Below are 9,027 nucleotides of genomic sequence, written 5' to 3' on the forward strand. Positions count from 1 at the left end.
CCTGACTGTCTTGACGCAAACGGTGACACAAGCAAAGGCAGGAGACGCTCGTCACTGCTGCCCACTGTTCACGCTTCACTGTGACAACCAGTGATGTGTGGTGGCAAATAAATAACTTATGAACCTCCAGCTGATGATTATCAGAAGGCAATCAGCCAACATTATGAACGAGTTAGAACATGTTGACTCATTTGGATTGTAGCAGCATTTTACTCGGATCATTTCCTTATTTTATCCAATAAAACAAAAGCAGTTCAGTGAATTGAGGGTGGACAAAATAATGCGAATACCCTACAGCAAAATAGACTAAGTGAGGCTCATATTTTTCAGCTTTTGTTGAGACTGTCAGAGTTGTTGATTCAACTTAATTTTGGAGGCTGTAATGTTTTGTATTTCACTTCTTTCCTTTCATTTACCCTCTCTATATTTTATAACGTGCGTTGTTTGTGACAGATAGCTACAACAACATGTTAGGCAGCGACTGTATGGAAGCAAAGACAGGTTGCAATCAATTTAAGTTTCTAAGCAACTAAATACCAAATTGTGTGATTTAATTGTTAAACACAATTGAATTTATATAATTTAAATCTTTCACTTTCACCTGCATTTATGTGTTCCCCTCTTTGAGAATTACATTTTTTTTTTGGTTGACAAATTCAGTGGTATTTACATTTCAACATTATTGTTAAGTGGTTACATTTAGAAAAATATGCATTGAGTTTCTGATAAGATTTGAATCCTTATGGCCTTTCCTTGCCTCAACAGACTGGTCGTTTGTATCTGTGTAAATTGCCTTCAAACCTCATGTAAAAATGGTGATCAGAACTGTATTAAATGTGACACATGCTGCCAGGTATTCATCTTACATTTCTGTAACATGACTCACTGGCGTTCCTCTGAGATGGTGATTTATATTAAATCAGCCACTCCGAAACAAGTAACTCCCTGCAGTGTAGATAAGCTGTAGATGGGCATGGTTATGGAATTGGGTGTAAAGCCTCTGCTTCTTCTAATCATGGAAAAATCCTCCTCCCTGCTTTCCTGTTATATTCTATTTGGCACAGATGGCATTAGTTAGAAACTGAAATTTGTCTTAGTGTCCATGTGAAAACATGCACAATCGTGCTCATTGGGAACTATTCAGTGTTCTTTGGAAAAATACTGAAGGAGAAAAAGTAAAGCGACTGGATTAACATTCCAGTGTCTCTTCTTTTAAAGATAATCATAGGCTACTCTGTGTTCCCGACTGGGAAAGCTCAGAGAGACAAACAGAGCGACAGATTAGCAGATGGACAGACGGATGAACACAAAGTCATACAAATCCAAAATACTTGTAGAGCTTTGACCCCATGTTGATATACATCCGTGCTTCAGTTTGAAGAAAAACTGAACTGATAGCTGTTGGTCTGAACACTCTGGCCAGAGGAAGGACTGCTTGTCCTGTCCTCAGCATTCAGTGGAAGTATGTTATGAGAGTGTGACCCACTTTGGCTGGGATCACTCTAGTGCATGTGTGTGGATCTTTTCCACTGACCTGCGTGGGGAGTAAACACCATGAGAGACAGGGCTGCAAGAGAGGAGGGAATTACTAATAAAGTGAAACAGCACATAAATAACCAAGAATTGTCTATTATTTAATGCTCAAACTTGGACTGTTTGTTAATAAATGTATAAGTATTAAAGGATATGATGTGCGGAAGATTTTGCAACTCCCAGTCTGTGTATCCTCTCTGAGATCTTATGTGACGTATAACACATGATCAAAGTGCTGCACAAGGCTATGTAACTATTTATAGTCCCACACACTGCCTGACCAAAATACATTTGTGCAATACTGTTGGAGTTTCCTGTTCCTTTTGTGACTTTGTTGTATGCTTCAGTGTGTCAGGAGATTTTCCCAGACCACACTAGTGCAGCACTAACGGAGAAGGAGATGAGTAATGGAAGAAATTAATATTTCACTGTAAGTTGCACAGCAACGGCCATTTCTAGTTTAGCACAATTCACTCACATTTACTTTATTTATTCACGTATTAATACAGCCATCAAAGTCAAACTAAACCATATCCCCTAACCTGATTTCTAAAAAAAAAAAAATCTAAATAATTTCATAAACATGTCATGCAAATAACAATGAAGTCACGGTACATATACATTATTCTACAGGTGCTCTCAATGTCATATCCTGTGCATGACAAATGATCCTATCTCGTATCATAGAGGACAGTGAGAGTAAACTCTTACTGTGCTCTCTGTCCATGTTACATAACTTATAGTAAACCTCCATTCTGGCAGTCTCTCAGGTTGCTGCCACTGGCTCTTATGGCCCCATTTTCTCAGTCAAGCTGTGCCAGCGATGGCCCACATACAGCAATATACTGACAGAGTTTGAAAAAGCTTCAGGCATGTGAAACTGTGCCCCAATTCCTGCTTTGATTTACTCCTCTTTTACAATGAAGACCACTCTCCATTGTCCTGAGCATAACAGGAAGTATCAGGTAATGTCAGATTCTGTGTTATTGCTTTCCAGTCAGGTTGTGATGTAAGGTGCCAAATGGAGCCACATGCTGCAGGAGATTGTTTTGTTTTCCTAAAAAATAGAAGTAGAGATAGATAGATAGATAGATAGATAGATAGATAGATAGATAGATAGATAGATAGATAGATAGATAGATAGATAGATAGATAGGTAGGTAGAGACTCAGTGAAATAACTCCAGCTCATGCAGGAAATAACAAAAGAAAATGAACGATGAATGATTCACACCCTCAGAAATATATATATATATATATATATATATATATATATATATATATATATATATATCAACAATTCTGAAAGACAGAGAGAGGAAACGTGGGAATACTCCCACGTTTCCTCTCTCTGTCTTTCAGAATTGTTGATGTCTTACTCCGGCTCCTCTCGTGGAAATGTCACATACACATGAGTTGGCTCCTTTATACATAGCCTCTGATATCATGTTTTGACAGTGGTCACCATGGTCACAAGGGCAAACGTAGCCCAGCCATTTCTATTTTAGAGCATGGTAAAGCAGTGAATCATTATGTTTGCCTTCATCATCATCAGCAGCAGCAGCAGCATGACTGCTATCACCATCAACATTGTCAACATCTTTGCAGTCATTATTGTCAGTGGTGTTATTGGCTTTATACATGACCCTTTTATTCTGACTTCAGTTTAACTAATTTTTTGTTGGTATTCATGTCTGAAGCAGTTACATCAGTTTTATAGATTTAAATAAGTTTAAAGACTTCAATGAGGTTTCAAATTTGAAAGGTCCCATATTATGCTCATTTTCAGGTTCATACTTGCATTTTGTGTTCAAAATTTGTCTGGCTCAACGGATCCCAACATTGCTGGGATAAAGTCTTAGTGAAACAAATTCAAACTGCTCCAACTTTGGCAAAATATTTTGTGTTCATGTTGGACCTCATCGCTCTCAGTAAGAAGCTGATTGCAAACGTATGTTTTCAGAGCCTTTAAACTCAAACCTTTATCAAAGAGACTCCAAGTTCACTTTCTCCACTCAGGAAATCAAATAAAGACTTTGGATAACATTTCACAACAGTGACACCATAAGTGATGCGTCAACTCCCAACCTTTTGTCTGTGCAGTGGTATCAATTCAGGGGTGAAACCAGAGAACTTCCTGCAACACCCTAATGGCAGGCTCTGGCCTTGTGCCAAGTGAACGTCTGCATAATCCTGGGGCCGGTCCAGTGCTGATATCGTATCTCTGTAGCAGAGTCACTCTGGCTACAACATCCTGGAGCCCAAGGGTGCTCTTTGTGCAACATGTAGGTTGAAAAATTTATATGAGCAAGATCTATGCTTTAATGGCTAGTGAGTTGTGTGTGCAGGGACTGAGATGAACTTCAATGTATAATTCAAATGCCTTCATTTCACAGCTTTGTCATTGCTGAGAACAGTGAGGCTCAAAGCTGCTATGTTACAATATTTTAAGGCAATACAGTAGATAAGTGATTTTATTAAGTAACATGATTAACACATTTTTTATTTACAGTATATAATTTTTCTTAAAAAGGGCATTTTGCTCATTGTATCCCTACATAACATCATCCATGCATTAACACTTCATTTAACAGTATTGTTGCAAAAGCAAGCTGCAGCCCAGAGTGCAAAGTAGGTTACACAACTACAACTTCCAACAGCAGTGATCTTATCTTGATGCATGTGAGCAGCACAAGCTGTAACAGCCAAGCAGCTGTGTGATTGGGTTTGACATTCTCCCTTCAACAATGAGCCTCTTGTCAACATTAACCAGAGAGCTGTGGTGACCTTTCTTACAAACTTACAAACTGGCCTGTGTGATGCAATGTGGACACAAAAAGTGTTTTTCCCTGAAGGAATGTAGTAAAGACGTGTTTCTCTTTATGCTTCTCTGTTGTTTCTATTATGCGTTCACAATTACAAGTTGTGTGCAGAATTTTTTTTCCTGTTCTCATCTTGCCACTGCTGCAGTAGGGGCTCCTGTACTCTCTGAGTTCCTGCACAGTGTACTCTGCTGTTGGTGTTGGCTGTCACATGTGGCTCCATGTGAGGCTTTTGCAGGAACACACAACAGCAGCAGCAGCAGCAGCAGCAGCAGGAGGAGGAAGGAGACCTGGTCTGTTCTCAGCTGTTTGCGACAGTACTAAGCTGGGTGGGGGAGACTGTCTGACTACCCTCTCCCTCCCTCCCCTTCATGCTCAATCACTCACTGATTGCCTCTCTTTTCTTCCATTGCAGCTGGCAAAACATGCATTAAAGACTGACAACACAACTGTTAGACACAGGGTGGGCTTCTCACTTCTCACTGTTACTTGTCAGGTATTCATGTGTTTGTACAAAGCAGTTTTTTCACCATTATATTGTCACTTTAGTTTTATATAATTTTACTTACAGTACTGTTTTACATCTCTGTATATATATGAATTACTTCTCATTATGCATATACATTTACTACATACCTGTTTACATTCAGTTTCTTCATTTTGCAATTACTGTACATCTGTCTACCACTAATTATTTTATTTTAGATTTAGATTTATGCACTATTTTATGTCTTAGATTATTTATGATTTTCTTTATATAAATATGTAATGAGCATTGTTGGAGGGAGCATGACATCCAAGGTTTTTATTGCCAATGACTGCTTCTCTGTAAGTGTGCATATAACAATACAAATCTGGGAACTTGAAAGCATTGGGACTTTATAGGTGCTTTAGAAGTTTGTGAGCAAAGGCAGCCCAACAATCCTTAGTTATTGCAAATAGCTGCCATGTGCACTCACTTGGTTAACTGTTGATACAACAGATGTTCTTTCAACAAGCAAGCGGTTCTGATGCCCTTTAACCACATTTGTTATAGATGGAGGCAGGCGTGTTGCTCTGGCACCATCTCCTGGCTGGTAAATGATATTATGGCCAAAAACCATCTGTGGTGTGTTTTTCTCCATGAAGGAATAAATGAACCATTTTCTCTACTGGAGGTCAACATTGTCAATGCTCATGATAAGTCATGTGGTCAGATGAAAGAAATATTATTTATGATGCTAAATAATAACAACTTCAACTTCAATGTGAAATGCAACCACAGCAAAAATGACTACAGGCCTCCAAAGAATGTGAAGCACTAACAAACATCCTCCATAGTATAGTCAGCTAAATAATTAGCTAACACCTGCATTAAGTGATTTCTTGGGCAGTTGGGGGCATGGGAAACATGGGGCATGATCGGTTAGCAAACAGCTTTTTTTTAAATTGATGTAGGCTACACATCCAGTTACGGAGCAACAGTAGCTCATTTGGAGTCGTGTTTCTGTCCATCTGGCAAACGTAAGTCTAATATTCACACATAACCTACGCTCACACACCAATGGCAGCGAGCTACCACGCAAAGTGCAGGCCTGACCATCTGCAATGGGGTTCAGTGTCTTGCTCAAGGACGCTTCTAAATCCTAACACTGCGATTAGTGAACAACCTCCTGTTGTACATACAAAGCCATTCGCACTCTTTAGCTCCTAATGCTCCACGTATGTTCACCAGCTAGTCACTATAACTTTGAAGGTGTGCAGGTAGGATACAGTGGGGTTTTAGTAGGCTACTTATCCCTTCTTATGTACTGGCTATGACTTATCCCCGCCAGGATTTGTATCCCCTGGCCGCGGGAGCGCGCGTGCACTCGAGCGGAGCTTCGGTCCCCCTATACGGAACTACAGCTGCAGCTAAAAGTTACATAGTGCTGCTTTAACTGCTGCACTTCGAATTCACCTCTTAAATGGAACAAATAGCGACGTGAAAGACTCGACAGGGTTTTCCATAGTGGACATCTCCATATTATATCAGGCTGTTTATTGTGACCTGGTAAAGTCAGAAAATAACACACGTGATGACAGGACAGACCATTTGCATGTTTGGGGAGGGGATACACATTATATCAGGTGGAAACAGCCTGATATAATGTGTATCCCCCCTGTAACTTTAGCTAGAAAACAGTAGACATCTCCATAGTATCTCAGGTTGTTTATTGTGACCTTGTAAAAACACAAAATAACACACAAGATGACAGGACAGACCCTTTGCATGTTAGGGGAGGGGATACACATTATATCAGGTGAAAAACGCCCTGATATTTTGTGTATCCCCTCTGTAACTTTTGCTAGAAAACAGCAGACATCTCCATAGTATCTCAGGTTGTTTATTGTGACCTGGTAAAGTCAGAAAATAACACACAGGATGACAGGACAGACCCATTTGCATGTTAGGTGAGGGGATACACATTATATTAGGTGAAAAACAGCCTGATATAATGCGTATCCCCTCTGTAACTTTTGCTAGCAAACAGCAGACATCTCCATATTATTTCAGTTTGTTTATTGTGACCTGAGGCCTGAGGCCTGTACTACGAAGCGAGATTTGGCGTTAACGAGCTAACTTCAGGTTCAACCCAGGGTTTTCTGTACTACAAAAGTGGATCACTTGTGATCGGGTTCAATCGCCGTGGTAACTTATGCTGAACGCCTAACCTGGTCAGGAGCAGGTTAAGTTGGAGATCAGAGATCAACCGGTGTAAAAGCACCGCCTACTGACCAATCAATACTCGATTGATAACGGCGTCACCGTTCTTAGAAGATCAGGCGGAGAGAGAGAGAGAGAGAGAGAGAGAGAGAGAGAGAGAGAGAGAGAGAGGGTTGCGCACATAAAAGTTAAAACATTTAGAGACCGACAACCCCGTTAGCATTCCCTGATGTGTATATTTATGAAATATATAGATTGTAATGGGAGGGAATTACATATCGGCTCAGCTTCTTGAGCCGTGTGTTGCCAATGCGCACATCAGTTAGAATTTTGTTTTTATATATTTGATTTGCTCTCACGATGGCTTCCCACTGAAATACTAGGCTAAAGCAACGACAGTTTATGTAAAGTGCACAAGTGTAATTATGGTCAGATCTTGGTCCTGACTGATGGGGAAGTGATATTGATAAGCGTTATGATTTACGCATCTACAGCGTCGGCTATTTTTTTGCCAGCTTTCCTTCCTGTTTTAGGATGCAGCGACTGTATTGTGTTTGCCTGCAAAACCGTGTCTGTGTTCTTCATGTTAATGTAGAATTATAATTTCCTCTTCTTATGTAAAATATGCGGCTCTGGTAGATGTTTGCGATTGGTCGTGCTGTGCAAACACCGCCTCTTTTGTTTGTGAACGCGCGCGCCGCTGGATTGGGAAACCCTGGGTTGACTGAAATAGTTGATAACCAGCGTCGTGATACAGCTTATGTGGGACCGCGGGTGTTAGGTTAGGTGAAGCCGGGTAACTGAAAGAAATCCAGGACATGTTGATCTCGCTTCGTAGTACAGAGGCCTCTGTACTACGAAGCGAGATCAACATGTCCTGGATTTCTGTTTTCTAGCAATAGTACCAGAGGGGATACACAAAATATCAGGCCGTTTTTTCAACTGATATAATGTGTATCCCCTCCCCTAACATGCAAAGGGTCTGTCCTGTCATCATGTGTGTTATTTTCTGACTTTACCAGGTCACAATAAACAACCTGAGATAATATGGAGATGTCTGCTGTTTTGTAGCAAAAGTTACAGAGGGGATACACAAAATATCAGGCTGTTCTAACATGGAATATGGAATATATTTTGTCTAATCAAAACTATTCTTCGGAATGGAAGACCACAACGATGAGCTAAAAGCTGCTCTTTAGAGCTGTAGAAAACTGCCGTCAGCTTATAATTATCACATGTATCACCACACACAGCAATTTCATCGTTTATGGCAGCGTTAACGTTACTACAAATTAACGCCAAACTACAAGTAGCCTAACAATGCTAACGTGGAAAGTAGCTTTAGAAAATAGCTTAATTTAGCTGCCTACTAAATAATCTGCTAAATTTGAAAAAAAATGGCGCCAATTAATAGCTGCTTTAGGTGAGAACAGTTTGTTCAGTGCCTTAAAAGTGACACAAAACATTTGGAATTATAACCAAAAAATAATAAGGGTGGGCAGTCCAAAGTAAACTAATACAATCATATTGTGGGCATAGTTATCAGTTAAAGGTGGTGCAACTGACAAAACATCAGGTCTCAAACTGTTATTTAATTCTCATTTTTATGATACTCAGATTCTATGATTTCAGAGCAGGCTATGTGCATTGTAAACTGTTGTAGGGCTATAGTGTATCCTTATTACAGTTAATGATTACACCATGTTGCCTACGTCGGAAAAAAAGGATTTTACAAAGTTCTCGCTGACTTATCGGTGTATATAATTTACGTGCCAACAGTCTGGTAGAACTGTAACTCAGCAGACTGTAATCATCATGCAGCGTCAGCTTTTCATCTGCTTTGGATCATGTCCTGTATTGGCAGAATGGCAGTAGCAACTTAACACATTATCATCTGTTTAAGTACATTAAGGAGAGGTGAATGAGTGTGAATGCAGTAATAAAGTGGCAATGAGAAGCATGCGAGGTGCAGATAAAATGCTGCTGC

This window comes from Sander vitreus, chromosome 12 (genome assembly GCF_031162955.1).
Source record: "Sander vitreus isolate 19-12246 chromosome 12, sanVit1, whole genome shotgun sequence".
Taxonomy (NCBI): Eukaryota; Metazoa; Chordata; class Actinopteri; order Perciformes; family Percidae; genus Sander; species Sander vitreus.